The following is a 19915-nucleotide window of genomic DNA, read 5'->3' as shown; positions in this document are numbered from 1 at the left end:
AGTGAGAGTATCCATTCAGGAATAGCGAATGGCAAAAGATCTCCCACCAGCCCCAGGGTTATGGAACCAATCCAGTCAGACTAACCTGAGCTACAAATCGAGTCTCCAAAGAAGGGCCACCAAGCATGGATTCTCCCCACCATTAATTATAACCCTGTGTACTGCAACCCAAGCTGCATGATATGGCAACAGTTCTCTTGGACCAGATAAGCTGGGCAGTGAAGAAAACCGCCAAGTCAAGTAATTTCCATTCCAGCATCTGCCAGCATAGAGTTCACCCAGCCTCTGGTAAGTGATAATATTTCAAAATTGCTAAAATCTAAACTCCATAGCCTAGAGAATCCCTGTAGGCCAGGCATTTTCTTAAGGTCTGCTTTAGAGATTCTCATATTCACTCGTGCAGGTCTAAAATGTCTCAGACCAAACGACAGCCTAAGGTCTAATTATCAGTGACCCCAACCACTGCCGGTACCCGCACTTACCGAATGTCATCTACAGAAGAGCCCAAACAGGTTCGGAACTAGGCCATCCTGGCCCATCTGGAATAACTCTTTAGTCCTTGGGCCAACACTTATTAATTCTGCTACATCTGTCTATTCTATCATGCATTCTCTTCATATTCTCCAGTATTTAGCACTCCCTCTTGCTTCAAACCTACCCTTTCTATTCAGGGAAACTCCTTATATCCCTTCTTTTCTTTCCTTAGAAACGCTTCAGTTCTTTCCACAACGAAATACCTAATGTATCTGCACAATGAACACCCCCCCAGAATCCTCAAGACTCCTCCACAGCCACCCCCTGCATTCCTCCACCTACCCGGCATCTTTCCCTCCGGCCTCTCTCCTAGTGCACGCTCCCACTACGTTTCCTGCAAGGATTCTCTTTTCTCCAACCCCTGCCCTTCCCTTCTCCCAAAGAACACATTCAGGCAGCAACAGTGACTGAGGCCTGCGGTGCATAAAGCACTGCACCAGGCACGGTGATCAGAGACCTGGTGTCTTCCTAAGCTTTTCACACCCACACCCAGCACCCTCTGGCCACCCTGTGCAACCATCCCACCTCCTTCCCTACCTCTGACACCCCCCTCAGGCCTCGGAAGCCGCCTTCTCGCTTCAGCCACCCCCGTCATTATCCTTTCTCAACCCCCCAACCCACCATCCGCGCCCTGCTTCCTCCCGTCCCCCAGCCAGCTCCTGCGTTTCCCTCGGCCTCGGCCGGTCCCCTGGCCACCCTCGGCCTCGCCACGGCCCGCTCCCCCCGGGTCAGGCCGTTACCGCCGCGCGCTCCCCCCGCCCGCCGCCCCCTCCCCCTCCCCCTCCCTCCCCCGGGCCCGGGCCTGCCAGGCCGAGCGCTTTACCGCGGGCGGCTGCCGAGTCGCGCGGTCACCGACTGCAGGCGGCGGCAGCTTCAACCTTTCTAGGGGCCTTGAGAGGAGGGGAAGGGGGGAGGGGGGAGAACTTTTGCTGTGGCAGCTTCGGCAACAGCTCCCACCCCTGCGCCTTTCTCCTCTTCCTCCCCCTCCTCCTCCTCCTCTTCCTCCTTCTCTTCCTCCTCCCAGAGCAGTAGAGACGCAGACATGCCGCGGCTAGAGCGCCGCCGCGGTCGCCGCCACTGCCGCCGCGGTGCATTGTGGGAAGCCCCGCACAAGGGGAAGCGCTCGGCGGCGCCGACTCTCCATGGGACGGCGACCAGGCTGGGAAGACCCAGCGTGGCTTCGATTCCGGCGCCTGCGTGTCAACAGCCCAGTGTGGCCGGGGAAGCTGGCCCTGAACCGCGGGGTCCCTTCGGGCTGGGCCTGGGAGGAAAGCAATTTGAAAAAGACCAGAACTGAGGAAATGTCTATGAGACGGGGGTCCGCCTTCAGCTTTAATCAGTGCTTATCGCTCTGAAAAGTGGAGGACTCGGTGGCCGGGTGCATTTCAGGCTCGGGGCAAAGGAAGGGGCGGGAACCTAAATGAAAGGTTATCTTTCAGAATCTTTTGGCTTTTTCGTTTCTCCTCTCTTCCCCAGTCCTCTCCCCTGCGACCTCCAGTCGTTGACCACCACCACCCCAAATGCTACCTTTTCCGGAAGCGGCAACACAGCGCTCTTGAAACTAGCAAGCCCGGTTAAGTGTCTGCAACCATATGCAGGGTGTGAGCATAGAGAAAGATCAAGAAATCCGGCCCTGGACCCTGTTGCGCAAGATCTTACATGGTATTTCCCCCTCACTTCACCTGGGGCCCAAACCTTCTCGGTCTGTATGGCAAAAGACATGGTTATGGTCTATGTGGAACTGGAATTGAACAATTAATGTCTCAACACTTGGAGGCCCTTTAAGTGACCTTAGCCAAACCGTGACCTCCTTAATGGTGCCTTCATTCAACTAACATTTATTGGGCGCCCTGAGGTGCTTATGCATACTGCGATGGCTTACAATTACTCATCTTTGTGTCCGCACCCTAGCACAAGGTCAGCCATGTAACATAGATGCTCAGTGAATGTTGAGTGATTATGAGCATCAGAAACGTACCATGGGATGAACACCTTCATTAAGATTTCTTCATAATAGTCTGAAGATTTATTTAGCATCTCTCTGCAATACTTAAACATAACCTCTGAGAGGCGAGGGAAAGGAAAGGCATTAAAATATCTATATAACCATTTCTGGAGTTCTTCCCTTATCCACACCCACCTTTCCACCCCTTGCCAACTGAAACTTCATTTGAATTGTGCTTTTTGGCAAAACTCCAAATTCCTGCATTATGCACTTGTGATGGCACTGAATTAGGTTAGTGTCTGCAAGGTTAATGTTCCCCCAGGCATTAACCTTAGTAAATTGTGATGCCTGTTTAGAAACAGAAGCCCAGAGGTTCAGCTTAATTTAGCCACGGGTAACCAAGAAGAGCAAGGGTAAACTACAGCTCCACAATCACCTCTCCATGTGCTTTCTCCATTAAAAAATATAAATTTTAATAAGATGACAGTGCAGGGGCTTCCCTGGTGGCGCAGTGGTTGAGAGTCCGCCTGCCGATGCAGGGGACACGGGTTCGTGCCCCGGTCCGGGAAGATCCCACATGCCGCGGAGCGGCTGGGCCCGTGAGCCATGGCCGCTGAGCCTGCGCGTCCGGAGCCTGTGCTCCGTCCGCAATGGGAGAGGCCACAACAAGTGAGAGGCCCGTGTACCGCAAAAAAAAAAAAAAAGACAGTGCATATTCTGAATGCTAATTGCAACAAAACATTGATACAAGCGAGAGCAAGGGACAGTTATCTGGAGGACAGCCTTCTGGCAACTTCTAGCATCTGCAATGGCATCAAATTCAGATGTTAAAAAAAAAGAAAAACACCTCTGACAGCAAAGAGGCAGACTCTGAATATTAGGTAATAGGAAAACTAATAACTGAAACGCGTTGAAGTCCTGGAGATTACACCCAGTGGGCTGAGGTTGATTGGTTTATCATCAGGAATAGATCTAGTTCTCTGCTCAGCACCATAACTAAGAAACAACAGAGGAACAACTGTCTTAACATGGTCAGAATAAAGAACATTAAAGAGGTAGTGACAGCAGAAGTGATGACTGGGAGCAAGTTTAAGCCTTTGGTAGGTTAAACTTCTGGAACTATTTCTGAGGCCCAGTTTGCCTCCTTCATGCTCCTCTTGCTCACCTCCCCAACACCAGTCCTAGGCATTCAGCCTACTTTCCTTTCCTTTATTTTTTTTTATTTAATTTTTATTTTGAAATAAAGATTCACAAGAAATTGCAAAAATAGTACAGCATCCCATTTACCCTTCATCCAGTTTCCCCCCATGGCAATATCTTATAAAGTTTTAGTAAGATATCAAAACCAGGAAATTGACAATGATACATTATCGTTAACTAGACTACAGAACTTAGTTTTTACCATTTTTTTAAAAACACTTGTGTGTGTGTGTGCACGTGAAATTTTATTCCAGGTATCATTTGTGTAACCACTACAACCGGGATATGAAACTGTTCCATCATCACAAAAAAACTCCCTCATGCCACCTACCTTTTTGTATTCACAAATCTACCTCCGCTTCTAACCCCCCTACTCTATCCTTGCCCCATAGTAAGCACTAATCTGTTTTTCATTTCTGTAGTTTCGTCATTTCAAGAATGTTATATAAATGGAATCATAGAGCATGTAAACTTTCGATGTTTTTACCTAAACATAATGCCCTTGAGTCCCATCCCTGTTGTGACAGGTATCAAACATTCATTCCTTTTGATTGCTGAGCAGTATTCCATTGTATGGATGTACCAAGGTTTGTTCATCCATTCCCCAGGTGAGGTACATATGGGTTGTTTCCAATCTTTTTACTATTACAAATAAAACTGCTATGAAAATTGGTGTACAGGTTTTTGTGTGAACTTAAATTTTCATTTCTCTGGAATAGATACCTAAGATTATGATTGACGGGTCATATGGTAAGTGCATATTTAATTTCTGAAGAAACTGACAAACTTTTCCAGAGTGGCTATATCACTTTACATTCCCACCAACAATGTATGAGAGATCCAGTTTCTCCCCATCCTCACCAGCACTTGGTATTATCACTCTTTTTTATGTTAGCTATTTTAATAATGTAGTGGTATCTCATTGTGGTTCTCTCCCTTTTAAAAAGAGGTTCTCTCTCCCCATAGCTGGTTCCTGCATAGGATGCATGCTATCTCTCTAACTCCTACTTTCCATGTGTGTTTTTAAACAAGCTCACAGGCCCCTTTTGTTGAAGGATTTCATTACATATCACTGCAGAGAAACACAACTCTTGCTTTACAAGCTATAACTTTACAACTCAAGTTATAAAGTTTCTTGAAATATTAAGTACATATAGCTTATGTCTTTTTTTGACACCCTTTTTGAGACGGCTCCAGGAAACATCTGTTAAGCAGGTGTAGAAATTTCTTTTGGGAAGTGGTACACATAAGCTGCTCAGGATGCAGTGCACAGGTGGCAAACTTAAATGCCTAACAAGCCAAGCAGGTAACATAAATGGGTGAAGCAGGTCAGATATAAAGATAACTGACAGTGAAAGGGACAGTAAAGAGCCAGGCTGCTCAAGCCAGTCTAAAGGGCGTAGACATTACTCATTTCCAAGTGAGAATGTGAAGAACAGGAAATCAAGAGAAATCAGGAATCTGAACTTTGGGGTGAGCTCTCCCTAATATTAATGTTGACAAGTAACATTTAAATTTCTGTAAAACAGGAAAGCATGTTAGACAAAACATGTCTGTGGGTCAGATTCAGCCTACAGCCACCAGTCTATCTTATCTGATTAGGCCTAACCTGTGGAAGGCTGGCACCCCTGCTCCAACTGGTGGGATTTCCAGGACTTCTTTCCTCTCCTCTGGCTCTGGAATGAGTTCTCTTCAGTCTTGGCCCTCTGGCTTCTTTAGGAGAGGAATGTACTTCCAATCTCTCATCCCCAAAGACTTCACCAGGTCTTCAGAACCTCCTGTATTAACCATCTTCCAAGCTTCCTGGACTTTTCAGGCTCAGGAGGATGGGGAAGTACTATATTATCTTCCCATGTGGTTGCCTGCAGCATGAGCCATTTGTCAAGGCTGCCTCTACCTTAAGGAGAAACTTGGCTTTTTTGCAAAGCTCTAAATTCATAGACTTGTCAGAGATAGGTCCACAGGAGCCTGATCCACTATATCTTGTCATTCCCACTCCACCCAGAGAAACATGGCTTTTTCTGTTCCTGTGGGCCATCTTTTCGTAGGATACCTCTCCCTCAGTTTCTGCTTCAGATCTGAAGGGCACTTCCAGATCACTGATATATTCTAAAACTAATGACCAAAATGTGGACACAACTCAGGCATCCATCAACAGATGAACAGATAAAGAATATGTGGTATATACATACAATAGAATCTTTCTTTTTTTTCAATCTTTATTGGATTATAATTGCTTTACAATGTTGTGTTAGTTTCTGCTGTACAACAAAGTGAATCAGCTATATGTATACATATATCCCCATATCTCCTCCCTCTGGAGCCTCCCTCCCAACCTCCCTATCCCACCCCTCTAGGTCATCTCAAAACACTGAGCTGATCTCCCCGTGCTATGCAGCAGCTTCCCACTACCCATCCATTTTACATTTGATAGTGTATATATGTCCATGCTACTCTCTCACTTCATCCCAGCTTCCCCTTCCCTCCCACTCCCGTGTCCTCAAGTCCATTCTCTACATCTACATCTTTATTCCTGCCCTGCCACTAGGTTCACCAGTACCATTTTTTTAGTTTCCATATATGTGCATTAGCATATGGTATTTGCTTTTCTCTTTTGACTTACTTCACTCTGTATGACAGACTCTAGGTCCATTCACCTCATTACAAATAACTCAATTTTGTTCCTTTTTATGGCTGAGTAATATTCCATTGTATATATGTGCCACATCTTCTTTACCATACAATGGAATCTTATTGAGCCTTTATTTTTTTTATAAATTTATTTTATTATTATTACTATTATTTTTGGCTGCATTGGGTCTTTGTTGCTGCACGTGGTCTTTTCTCTAGTTGCAGAGAGCAGGGCTACTATTTGTTGCGGTGTGCAGGCTTCTCGTTGCAGTGACCTCTCTTGTTGTGGAACACAGGCTCTAGGCACATGGGCTCCAGTAGTTGTGGCACATGGGCTCAGTAGTTGTGGCTCGCAGGCTCTAGAGCGCAGGCTCAGTAGTTGTGGTGCACAGTCTTAGTTGCTCCACGGCATGTGGGATCTTCCCAGACCAGGGCTCAAACCCGTGTCCCCTGCATTGGCAGGCAGATTCTTAACCACTGTGCCACCAGAGAAGTCCTTATTCAGCCTTTAAAAGGAAGGAAATCTTGCCATTTGTAACAACATGGATGAACCTGGAGGACATCGTGCTAAGTGAAGTAAGCCCAAGAGAGAAAGACAAACACTGCATGATTCTACTTGTATGAGGTATCCAATATAGTCAAACCCATAGAAGCAGAGAATACAATAGTGGTTACTAGAGGCTGGAGGGGTGGGGGGCAGGGGAAATGGGGTATTGCTATTTAATGGGTATAAGGTTTCAGTTATGCAAGATAGATAAGTTCTAGATATCTGCTATACAACATAGTGCCTGTAGTTGACAATATGGTATTGTGCACTTCAAAATTTGTTTTCCTGACAAATCTCATGTTAAATGTTCTTACCAGAGAGAGAGAGAGAGAGAGAGAGAGAAACGTACACAAAAGGAAAGTCTGGATGTCTCTTGCCTTAACAGTGGTGATAGTATCACTGGGGTTTGCATATGTCCAAACTCATCAAACTGTACACATAATATGTGCAGTTCTTGGTATTAATTATACTTAAATTAAGCTGTGTAATAAAGCTAAAGCTAATGAATGACCTATTCACTCCTACTTTGGATATTAAGTTTACACAATAATTCTTGAGTTTAGGGAGACAAGCAGCCCTCCACCTCTCAGGAGCCTGAGGAAGGTACTGGGTTGCACTAAAGTTCATTAGCTGTGAGATAACTATTGTTTGGAGGGATCCCAGGGAAATCATGAGTGAAAGTCAAGAGGTGCAAGAACACGGTGATGGATGAAAATAACGTCTTGGGCCAGAATGATATCAGTGGGAAAGGAAAAAATAAAATGAAGCAACATTATGAGGATAAAACCTTATCAGGACCTAAAGGTTAGCCTTGTGGTTAAACTAAATCCTTCTGGGTTTGAATCCTATCTCTACCACTTACTAGCTTTGCAACCTTAGTTACTTAACTTCTCTGTGCTGTCAAGTACCCCATCTAGGAAATGAGACTAATAATAGTAACTTCCTCTTAGAGTTGTTAAGAATATTAAATGTTAATACATGTAAATTATTTAGAATAATATCTGGCACATAGTTAAATGTTCTATGTGTTATAGATATTATTGTTGTTGTTATTCTTACTATTAAAAAGCATTTATAGATGGTGCTGAACCAAATTTCCTAAAAATAAAATTCAATAGGGGCAAAAAATCAGTTCCTACAAGTAGATTGAGGGAAGGGACAAGATAGAAATTATTCAAGTACAGAAAAATGATTTAAGTGGAAAAATATCTTGGAGAATGTTTAGCATGGGGAATAAAGAAGGTATATGATAGAGCCAGAAAAAAAAAAAGCAACTAAGCTGCAGAAAAAGATATGTAATATTATTCAGAGAATTTATTTCTAAGAATAATCTTTACCTGAATAATTTTATTTATAAGGCTGATAAAATTGATCTATTGTAAAGACGCTTGCTATTTTCTACTCAGCAAATACCAGCAAATCAAGTTTCTACCTCTTCTTTCCCAAAGTTTAAGCAGAATGAAGACAAGTTAACTACTGTTATATGTATTAAAACTGTGAGTTTCCTTAAAATAGAAAGAATGGCAAATGGAAATTTTTATCATTCTCGACCTTTCAAAGATTTCATACATTAGCTTATTGCCAGATAGTGCGATATAATGTGGAGATGATTTTTTTTTCTCGTTTTTACTATTTTTTATAATTTAAATTTTAAAAGCATGTCAGAATTCCAGGCTTACCGGAGAATCTTAAAACTACCCTGTTGCTAAACAGCTGTGGAGATCAACACAATGAAGGAGTTTCCCCCAAAATGACCGTCTTCCTACATGCCAATGTGCAGGGTAAACATTTATTAAAAGCCCACTTGCAAGGCTCAGCAAAAGAGATAAAAGAGATCCTGGGTTGCACTAAAGTTCATCAGCTGTGAGATAACTATGGTTTGGAGGGATTCAGGGGGAGACATGGGAGAAAGGTCAAGATGCACAAGAACATGAGAACGGAGCGATGGGGGAGGCTGTGTTCCCTTTTCATTCTCAAAGTGATTTTTCATAAAGGCAATTTTACATTTTCCTGAAGATTATGCAGCTACATAAGAGCACAACTGCTGGGATTCAAAGAAGGCTAGGATGTGGTCTAAGCTCAGGTGAAGCTCTTAGACTAATAGAGGAGAGCGATAAAAAGTGAGATAATTTCAGCATAATATGCTGTGATAACATAGAGGTAGCCAGAAAGTGCTTTGGGTTCCCTCACTGATGGAACACACATATCATTCCGATACCGAAACCATACTTTCCACCTTGTTCGTACATCTAAAAACTTACATGGGAAATTCTATACAAATGTCAAACATGATGCAGGTCTTTCACATTTAGAGAGGCATTTATCTCCTGGTAATTAAAAAATGTGTAAGCTTCGAAGCAAATTCTTTCCAACACACACACACACACACACACACACACACACACACACGGACACGCACACACACACACCCACACACGCATCTTGAAATGATGGCAGAATAATCATCCATACACCATGAACAAAATGTGAACAAGTAAGGCTGCAGAGAAAAATACAAGTTGAAAATTAGGTGAAAGTGATCTATGGCAGGGGTAGCAGACAGAAATGATAGCATCAGTGATAAAGTGGATAATTTTCTTGTGGGAACAGGCTGTTTTACCTTTTCATTTGCTAATTGATATTTCATAAACACAACCATTTTACGCTTTCCCAAAGAAGATTATATAGCTACATAAGCTATCTTCTTCCCTTATGAAAAAAGGGGGAAGGGGACAGCTCAGAAATCAGCTGACTTGGGGTATAGTTTTGTTTGTAAGAAAATAAGTTTCAAGGTCACCATTAAAGTGATAGCCCAATTAGCCTCAGGGCCCATATCATCTGAGTCTGCATGTGTGTTCCCCTGACCTCTAGCACAGACTGATATGACATTCAAATAACTGGTGTCCATGGGAAGAGCCTCAGGTCAACACAGAACCATTAATATCGGGGGCATTTTTTTTTTTTTGCGGTACGCGGGCCTCTCACTGCTGTGGCCTCTCCCGTTGCAGAGCACAGGCTCCGGACGCGCAGGCTCAGCGGCCATGGCTCACAGTCCCAGCCTCTCCACAGTATGTGTGATCTTCCCGGACCGGGGCACGAACCCATGTCCCCTGCATCGGCAGGCGGACTCTCAACCACTGCACCACCAGGGAAGCCCCGGGGGCATTTTTTAAAAAAAGATCGAGAAGTGTGCAATATATTGGAAAAGTTCCCATCGTTTTTGTTTTTTAATGTTTTGGTGTTTACAAGATTAAACATCGATATTTGGAAACTCCACTTATACCAAATATTGCATTCCCCAAGATGCCAAATAGTAGGGCTATTACAAAAGAGAAAAATAAAAGTCTTTGAGTATAATTTAGTTTCTGTAAAACCTTTATTATATATCCCTACAGCACACATTGTTGTAAGAAACATTGGTACTGTTCAGTCTGTAAAAATTGCATAGGCTGTATTCTAGAATCTCAGAAAAGGGGGGTAATGGCATCAAAATTGGATATATAGTAAAATAGCATTAAATGCACTGAAAACCTACATGAAGCATGGATTTATTATTTTTTTTTTTGGTTGTGCCAGGTCTTCTTTGCGGCCTGCGGGATCTTTAGTTGTGGCATGCGGACTCTTAGTTGTGGCATGCATGTGGGATCTAGTTCCCCAACCAGCAACTGATCCTGGGCCCCCTGCATTGGGAGCGTGGAGTCTTACCCACTGAACCACTAGGGAAGTCCTTGGATTTAAATATTAATTCAAATGTTTAATATTTACTCTATAGCTACTTTGCACTAAGAGAAAAGCATACAGGTATATATCCCCACGTGCTGCAGCTTCCCTGACACTCTGCCTGCCCTCTGTCGCAGCAAGCTTGTTTATCGAGGGACCCAAAAATCTCTTAGGCCACAGATAGACATTTTGACCTCATTTCTGACCTCTTCCTGGGCAGAGAGGAGAGAATAATGTCACATAGAGCAAAGCCATTCGAATCTAAGACCACCTCTCAAATAATCATTTAAAAAGGTAATGTCACTAGAGTGAGGAGCAGCCTTTACTTCTTTCAATCACTCAACAATATATTTTTTTTTTTTTTGCGGTACGCGGGCCTCTCACTGTTGTGGCCTCTCCCGTTGCGGAGCACAGGCTCCAGACGCGCAGGCTCAGCGGCCATGGCTCACGCGCCCAGCCGCTCCGCGGCATGTGGGATCCTCCCGGACCGGGGCACGAACCCGTGTCCCCTGCATCGGCAGGCGGACTCTCAACCACTGCGCCACTAGGGAAGCCCAACAATATTTTATGAATGCCTAGCATGTATCGGGCAATGTGCTGAGTGTTAGTGATATTCATTTCCTCGAGAAATCCATATATTTGTTTTTCTATTCATCGACCAAATCACTCTTGAATATTTGGTATTATAGTAAATATTAAAAATACTATGGTAAATAAAATACTCTTCCCCCAGCCCTCGAAAAGGAGCTCACCGCCTTCAGTTGGAGTAAAACACATGAAGAAGCCGCTTCACTTGAGAATGATACAGTCTAGACAGGATAAGCACAGCCTCCTGGGAGGACACAGCTCAGCCCCACCGCCAGGGAAGCTTTCTCTTCCCAACATGAGACTGAAGCCAAGACCTGAAAGGAGGTAGGCTGGGGTTCTGGTGGAGTCCTGGGCAGAGGAAGGAGATGGCGGGTAAAGAGTCCTAGAGCCAGAGGGAGCTTGGTGCGTTCTGGGGACCAGCCAGTCATTCAGAATGAATGAGTGCAGGAAGCGGTTAAAAAAAAAAAAAAACGAGACTGCAGCAGAAAGCACCAGCGCTCCAGAGTGCCGCGTGGGCTAAGCTGAGGCATCTGACCTTTATCCCGAGAGCAGGATTCCCCAGTGTGGCTGGGTGGTGAGCAAGAAGATTTTAGATGGTGTGCTATCCAATGTTTCTTCTTTTGGTAGCTAATGAATTTTATATGCATTAGAAAATATATAACGCATGCATCCAACATATTCTATTACATTACTGCTCAAGGTAAGGTTGAGGGACAAAAGTGATTCAATTCACACAAATGTTTATATATGTCATATTATCACTGGTACATGAACAACCATAAGAGACTGACGTTTGGGAGAAATGCCTGAGACCGACAGATTGCCTTTGAATGATTTTATGCAGGGAAGTAACAGGACATGACTTCTGAGTTAGACACAACACTCTGGTTGTGGAGAATGCATCAGGGCAGTGTTTGTCAAACTTTTGATTAAATTCCATTAGAGGATTATGAAATCAAATTTAAAGTTGTAACTGGCAGGGTTTTTTTTAATGAAACATAATAGGATAGAATGAATAATATCAGACAGCTTCACACTATCAATACTTTTAAATATATTATGTTCATGTATACATGTGTGTGTCTTCACTGAATTACAGTGTAAAATGGTTTTCTTCCTGTGAGTCAAGTTCAAAGAAAGTTTAAAAGCCACTGGAAATAGACCAGTTAAGAGGCTGTTGCAGTAGTTTGTTCATTCATTCAACTGGTATTTATTGAGCACATCTTATTTGAAAAGTGCTGTTCTAGGCACTGAAAATATAGTTGGTGAACAAAACAGAAAATGTCCCTGATCTCACAAGATTTACACATTGGTGAGGAGAGGATACAATGAACACGTAACCAAATATATACATAAGACAATTTGAGGGATGGCTAGTTTTTAAAAGCTATAAATCCAAGGGAGAAATGTAAGCTCCACACAGGCTGTTTTTTCACTGCTCTGTCCCGAGCACCGAGAATAGGAATGGTGCCTGGAACATAGTAGCTTCTCAACAAGTATTAGTTGATTGAGTGAATAAGGGGAATTGTTGGTTTGACTCAGGTAGTGACAACAGAAATTAAGAGAGGTTGGATGGATTCAAGATATATTTAAGAGATAAAATAAAAGGGGCTTAGTGAGAAAAATAAAAAGATTTGGGGGCCAAGAGATAAAAAGAAGAAGAATGATTTCCCTACAGCCTATTCTAAATATACTAATCAGAGTGACTATATGATTTCTCCACTCCAAACCCTCCCGTTGTTCTCTGTTATACTCAGAGTAAAACTCAAAATCCTTACAATGGCTGGTAAGGCTGCACATGATCTAGGCTTGGGTACCTCTCTGACCTCATCTCTAATAATCTCCCCCTGGTTCTCTCTGTTCAAGCCACACTGACCACCTTGCTGTTCCTCAAACCACCCAATTAAGTTCCTGGTCAAGCAAGGCCTTTGAACTAGCTGTCCCTCTTCCTGAAATGTTCTTCCCCCAAATATTTATTCATACAGCACAGTCCTCGCTTCCTTCATGAGGTCTATTCTGACCATCCCATCTGATACTACAATTCACTTTCCATGACATTCAATGCTCTGCCTGCTCAGTTTTTCCTTGATAGCATTTATTGTTGTGTATATAATATATAAAAATATATATAACATACATAAAATTTATTTATTATTTTCATTGTCTCTCTCCTCACAAGATTGTAAACTCTCCTTGAGCCTAGAGCGCTGCTTAGCACATTGTAGGTGCTCCAAAAAATATCTGACTAAAGAAAATGAAAGATGACTCTCAGGTTTCTGGTATGAGCAACCGGGTGGATGCTCACTGAGGCTTAAATCTTAGGAGGATGAGAGATTTGGTGAGAAATAACAAGTTCCGTTTCAGACATACTAAGTCTGTGAGACCAACATCCAGGTGGGAATGACCTTTAAGCAGTTGCACACATGGGCCTGGCACTCAAAAGAGCCAGAGGTATAAATTTGAGAGTCCCTGGATTATAGACAGCATTTGAATGGGTGACACTGGAGAGAAAAATGTAGAGAAGGAAGAACCTTGAGAAACAGCAGGAGGTAAGAGCTGAAAAGTCAGAAGAGCCAATGAAGGAGAGAGAGGATGAGGAGATAGGCAGTTAGGAGGAAAACTGGGGGTTGTGGAAGTCCATGGAAAAAATAAATTTTTTAAAAATATTTATTTATTTATTTGGTTGGTTGGTTGCACTGGGTCTTAGTTGTGGCATACAGGCTCTTAGTTGCAGCATGCATGTGAGATCTAGTTCCCTGACCAGGGATCAAATCCAGGCCCCCTGCACTGGGAGCGCAGAGTCCTAACCACTGCACCACCAGGGAAGTCCCAACCCAGGAAACTGGTTTTAAGAAGGAAGATATACTAGTTATCTATTGCTGTGTAACACTTACCCCAAAACATAGTGGCTTAAAACAAAGCACATTTATTATCTCACTCTTCCTGGGGGTCAGCTGTACGCTGCTTAGCTAGGGCCTCTGTTTCAGGGTATCTTACAAGGCTGTAATCAAGCTGTTAGCCAAGGCTGTGGTCTCATCTGTAGGGTTGACTGGGAAGTAATCCTCTTCCAAACTGTTAGAAAACTGTCCAGTTGTTAGCAGGATTCAGTTTTCCAAGAGCTGTTAGGATGAGGGCCTTGGGTCCTTCTCATGGGGGTCTCTCCCTAGGGCACCTCGCAACTTGGGAGCTTGCGTCAACAGAACAAACATGCAAGAAGACTCCGAGGAAAAGTGCAAGCAAGTCTCCTATAACTTAATCTCAGAAGTGCCATGTCATCCCATCTCACTTGCGTCTTATTCTGTTCTTTAGAAGAAAGGTACTAGGCTCAGCCCACACACAAGGGGAGAGGATCGCAAAAGGGAGCGAATACCAGGAGGTGGAGATCCCTGGGATCCATTTTCGAAACTGCCTCCTACAGAAGATGTGTCAGCAGTACTAAATGTTGTAGCGTGATCAAGTGTCCAGGAGAGCTGGCAATCTCCTGGGAAGCCATGTGTTATTTTAGAGAGAGCTGGCTTAGGAGTCTGTGGAGTCTGATGGACTGGAAGAAGTCGAGACAGCTATCCTAGACAATTCTTTCAAATGCTTAGATACGAAGGAAAGGATAGAGATAGGATGGCAGGAGGAAAGAATGGCGTCAAAGCCAGATTGTGGGTTTTTTAAAAATTGGAAGAGATTTGAATGTGTTGAAATGTTATTGGGTAGGCATCGATAGAAAGGAAGAGACTGTGGGCCGAGAGAGAGAGAGACGAATCACTCAGATGGTCTTATAAGGGATGGAGAAGACCAGCAGTGATTCCAGGAGAAAGATGATGAGAGCCTCAACAGTAACTATCATTCATAAGGTCTTACTTGTCCAGGATTATTTTAGTGTTTATTATTACTGTAAGACTTTTATACCATGCTATACACCAGGAAACAGGCCTAGAAAAACTAAGTAACTTGCCCAAGTTCACATAGTAAATAAGAGGAGCAAAATTTAAAATCAACCCCTAGGCCCGTGGGTCTCAAAGTGTAGCCCAGCAGCATCAGCGTCACCGAGGAACTCGTTAGAAACGCAAATTATCATGTCCCACCCCAGACCAAGTGAATCAGAAATTCTGGGGGTGGGGTCCAGTGATCTGTGTTTTAACATGCCATGCCCTCCAGATAACTCTGAAGTTTGAGAAGCACTGCTCCAGATGATACCGCCCCTCAGGGCCCAAACTGGGGTAGGTGTGATAAAGATGAGAGAAGAGGACAGATTAGAGAATTATTTAGCAAGTTAAGGGAGAGTAACTGGGTGAAGAAATCCAGGATGACTTTCTAGCTTGAGTGACAGAGAAATCACGAAAAGAGGGAGGAAGTTTTGTAGAGAAAGGTGACAGTTTTGGACAAGCTGATTCTGAAGTTCTAATAGGCAAACAGGTGGAGCTATCTAGTAGGCAAATGAACATATACCTCAGATGGTAGAAGGGAAGGTCATGGCAGAGAAGCCTGCCCCTAACATTTGCAGGGCCTGGGGCAAGAGTGCACATAACCTGGACCTAAATATTTAAAAGTTATAAATCAAACTGACTTATTTTTAAATAAATACACTGTCTCCCTTTACCATGACAAATATATCTTCATAATGACAAAATTTTTAAAAATGTTTATAAAGAGATGGTTTTTATATGCCTGAAGGTTGGCAAAATGGCTGATGATTTGGGAGGTCTGTTGATGGGTCAGCAGTTGGGATGAGTCACAAAATATACACGTAATTCATAAATTATTGTTCCTTTCCTTTATGAAATTTATTTTTCATGCCTTCATTTTAGCAAAATTTTCAATAATGTTGTTATAATGAAGATTTTCACATAACTTGTATGCAATTGACAGTAGTGATTCAAAGGGTTAAACAGTAAATGTAACTGTATTCAAAGTACCCAAAATTTTTAATAAATTTTCATTAAAATGTAAATCAAAGAAATGTAAAAAAATTTTTAATTGCTTTTCATGTACATTTCTAAAAATTCTTTTTCTTCTATTCAAAACTATTAAAATTGAAAAGCAAAATACAAATTACTATAAATGAATATCAACAATTTAAATCAAAACTACTTAAAGTTTTAATTTTTTGACAATTTAAATCTTATTAAATATTTTTATAAGGATGAAACTATTAGCAACTCTAGCAATATTCATGTTTTCATTATCTCTTGCTACATAACCAATCATCTCAAAACTTAGCGGCTTAAAGTAACGAGCTCTCATCTCTCACCATTCTGTGGACTGGCTGGCTGGTTCTTCTCCTAGTCTCTCCTGAGCTCTTCATGGGACTGCAGTCATGTGGAGGCTCAGCTGGAACTGGAGGGGGACCTCATGCACATGCCTGGGGCTGTGAGGGGGTGGCTTGGAGACTGGGACTTCTCTCTCCACATGGTTTCTCATCATTCACTGGTCTGAAGGAAAGTGGCTTCCTTACATGGTGGCTGGATCCCAATAGGAAAGCAGAAGCTGCCGGGCCTAAGGCCTAAGCCCTGAACGGACATAGTCACTTCTGCCACTTTCTGTTGGTCAAAGCAAGCCATAAGGTCATTCCAGATTCAAGTGGAAAGAAATGGACTCCACTTCTTGATGGGAGAAATGCCATGAGTGGACAGGGATGGGAAGCATTACTGGCAGCTATCTTTGCAAACAATTTACCACAGTCCATCTGGTTGCCAATGTAAAGAATTGTTTATTGGGCTTCCCTGGTGGCGCAGTGGTTGAGAGTCCGCCTGCCGATGCAGGGGACGCGGGTTCGTGCCCCGGTCTGGGAAGATCTCACATGCTGCGGAGCGGCTGGGCCTGTGAGCCATGGCCGCTGAGGCTGCGCGTCCGGAGCCTGTGCTCCACAACGGGAGAGGCCACAGCAGTGAGAGGCCCGCGTACCACACCAAAAAAAAAAAAGAAAAAAAAGAATTGCTTATCTTCATAGCTTCACAGATGTTATGCCTAGACCTACATACATACAAATTTAAAATAATAGGCTATATTAAATAATAGGATATATAATTTTAAATATTATTAATATTATAAAATGCTCCTCTGCCATTCTGTGCAACAAGTGTGAGTAATAGGAGAATCAGGACTTAGAACATGAAGAGAAGCAAGAAAATGGAGGCTCAGCAGCCATTTTCTACTCCTACTGGGAGACACTTTGTCATGCAATCATCTTTCATACCTCACGCAGTCTGAGAGGAAGGATTTGACCAGTTAGTTGTCTAAATACTTACCCTGCTCAAATCCTCTTCAAACTCAGAAGCAGCACCCATCTCTATGTCAGCAGCACTTATTTAGAGGTAGCTGCCTTTTGTTTTAGGGACATAGGGCAAGAGATGTGGAGAAGTATTTCCTTGAGACCTTAACAGTATTAGTAGAGTAGATGTTTAAAGATATGGGTCACACTGTACCTGTGCTGACTGATGGATTCTGGATGACAAAGGTGCTCAGGTAGTCCTCAATTAATTTACATTGTATGTATTTGCATATGTAAGGACCTCCAAAGTACACAGTGCAGGGCAGGACCCTCTTGTCTAATGAAAGTACTGAGTAGGTACCACTGGATAGCAGGTAACATGACAGTAGAGGAGAGAGAATCCAGGGAGAGTGGAGAGACCAGAAAGGATAGAACTCTGGGGAATAAACACATTGTTTACAGAATGGATGGACTGAAGTATCCATCAGTAGGAGAAATGATTAAATAAATGACAATGCATTCATTCTATGAAATACTAAGGAACTCCTTTCTCTCATTCTGTCTTTGTCTCTGTCTCTCTCTACATGAATATGCATGGACTGATCTCTAAAGTAAAACACAGAATAAAACAGCCAGCAAAGTGTAGGACAATAGGTATTACATGATTTAGATTTATATCTCACACACACACACACACACACACACACACACACACACACACACACGTGACTGCATGAAAAAGGACTAAAAGCAAATATACCAAAATGCTAAGTGTTTGGAGGTGCAAAGGGGGATTTTCACATTTTATTCAGCCACCTAGAATAACCTGTTGTCTCTGAACATGAGTTTTCTGTTATGTAAAAAAGAGGTAATAATAGTAATCACTTCACAGAGTTCTTTTTAACAAGTTGAGATACAATTTACTCACCACAAAATCCACCCTTTTGTACAATTCAGTGATTTTTAGTATGTTCACAAGGTTGTGCAGCCATCACCACTATCTAATCCAGAACATTTCATCATCCCATAATGAAGCCTCATAACCATAAGCAGTCACTCCCCATTCCCTCTTCCTCCCATTCTTTGGTAACCACTAATCTACTTTCTGCCTCTATGTATTTGGTTATTCTGGACATTTCTTATAAATGGAATCATACAATATTTTCAAGGTTCATCCATGTTACACCATGTATTAATAACTGTACTTTATTCCTTTTTATGGCTGAAAAATAGTCCACTGGATGAGGGTATCACAATTTGGTTATCCATTCATCAGTTGACAGACATTTTGATTGTCTCCATTTTTTTGCTATTATGAATACTGTTGCTATAAACACTCCTGTACAAGTTTTTGTTGTGAGCATATGTTTTATTTCTCTCAGGTACCTATCTAGGAGTGGAATTGCTGAGTCATATGGTAACTCTATGTTTAACTTTTTGAGGAACTGCCAAACTTTTCTACAGCAGCTGCACTATTTTACATTCCCGTCAACGATGTATGAGGGTTCCAATTACTCCACATCTTTGCCAACACTTGGTATTGTCTGTCTTCTTTATCACAATCATCCCATTGGGTGTAAAATGGTATCTCATTGTAGTTTTAATTTGCATGTCCCTGATGGCTAATGATGTTGAGCATCTTTTCACATGCTTATTGGCCATTTGTATATCTTCTTTGGAGAAATGTGTATTTACATTGCCCATTTTAAAATCAGTTTATTTACCTTTTTATTGTTGGTTTGTAAGAGTTCTTTATATGTTCTTTATATTAATCCCTTATCCAATATGTGGTTTGCAAATATCTTCTCCCATTCTGTGACAGTCTTTTCACTTTCTTGATAGTGTTCTTTGAAACACAAAAGCTTTTAATTTTGATGAAGTCCAATTTATTATTTTTTTTATTGCATGTGCTTTTGGTGTCATATTTTTAAAAAACATTGCCTAATCCAAGGTCACAAGGATTGGCAACTATGTTTTCTACCAGTTTTAGCTCTTACATTTAAGTTGTTGATCCATTTTGAGTTAATTTTTATATATGGTGATAGATCACAGAGTTCTTATGATGATTCAATGAAATGAATATTGCATACTACGAAGCACATAGTAAACTCTCGGTGACTGGTAGCTAGTATTATTACTGTATTATTTGTTTAACAAAACCACCAAACACACAACAATCATTGAACAAGCTTTGCAGAGAAAGATCAATCTTATTACTTCGTGGTCACATCTGCTTTTTGAGAAAAACACATAATCACCTAATTTGGTTGTCTACCTTGTTCACCATTTTTGGTAACTGCTAGTTGTTTCCAGAAGATGAAGACTTGCCATGGGTAGAGATTTCACAGCAGAAGCAGTTCCCAAGGACAGCCCCACCACCACCCTGGATAATGAAGCACCTCTGGCACAAGCATAAAGCTCCCCACAGTGACTATAGGAGGAAAAACATGCATTTTGACATAAGTATTTATCATGAAACTTTATGGTTTCATCCTGTGTTTCTATGTCCACGTGCATATATATTTTTGCACCTGACTTTACATAGAAT

General features: G+C 42.2%; 1 protein-coding gene across 4 annotated transcripts in view; it reads right to left on the bottom strand.

Moving 5' to 3' along the window:
- Window positions 1–19915, bottom strand: part of ZNF148 (zinc finger protein 148) — a 155472-nt gene that overhangs the window by 124356 nt on the left and 11201 nt on the right. For 2 of the 4 annotated variants that reach the window (XM_060149297.1, XM_060149303.1), the window contains exon 1: window positions 1358–1515. The exons of 1 other annotated variant lie outside the window; for it this stretch is intronic. The gene's annotated coding sequence lies outside the window, so the exon portion shown is untranslated. Of the gene's footprint in view, window positions 1–482; window positions 537–1357; window positions 1516–19915 lie in introns of those variants that run through there. One more of the 4 variants, XM_060149300.1, reaches the window with a different exon arrangement.

The sequence above is a fragment of the Lagenorhynchus albirostris genome, chromosome 5 (assembly GCF_949774975.1).
Source record: "Lagenorhynchus albirostris chromosome 5, mLagAlb1.1, whole genome shotgun sequence".
Lineage (NCBI taxonomy): Eukaryota > Metazoa > Chordata > Mammalia > Artiodactyla > Delphinidae > Lagenorhynchus > Lagenorhynchus albirostris.
Note: the sequence above shows the minus strand (reverse complement) of the source record. Positions and strands in the feature narration are given on the sequence as shown.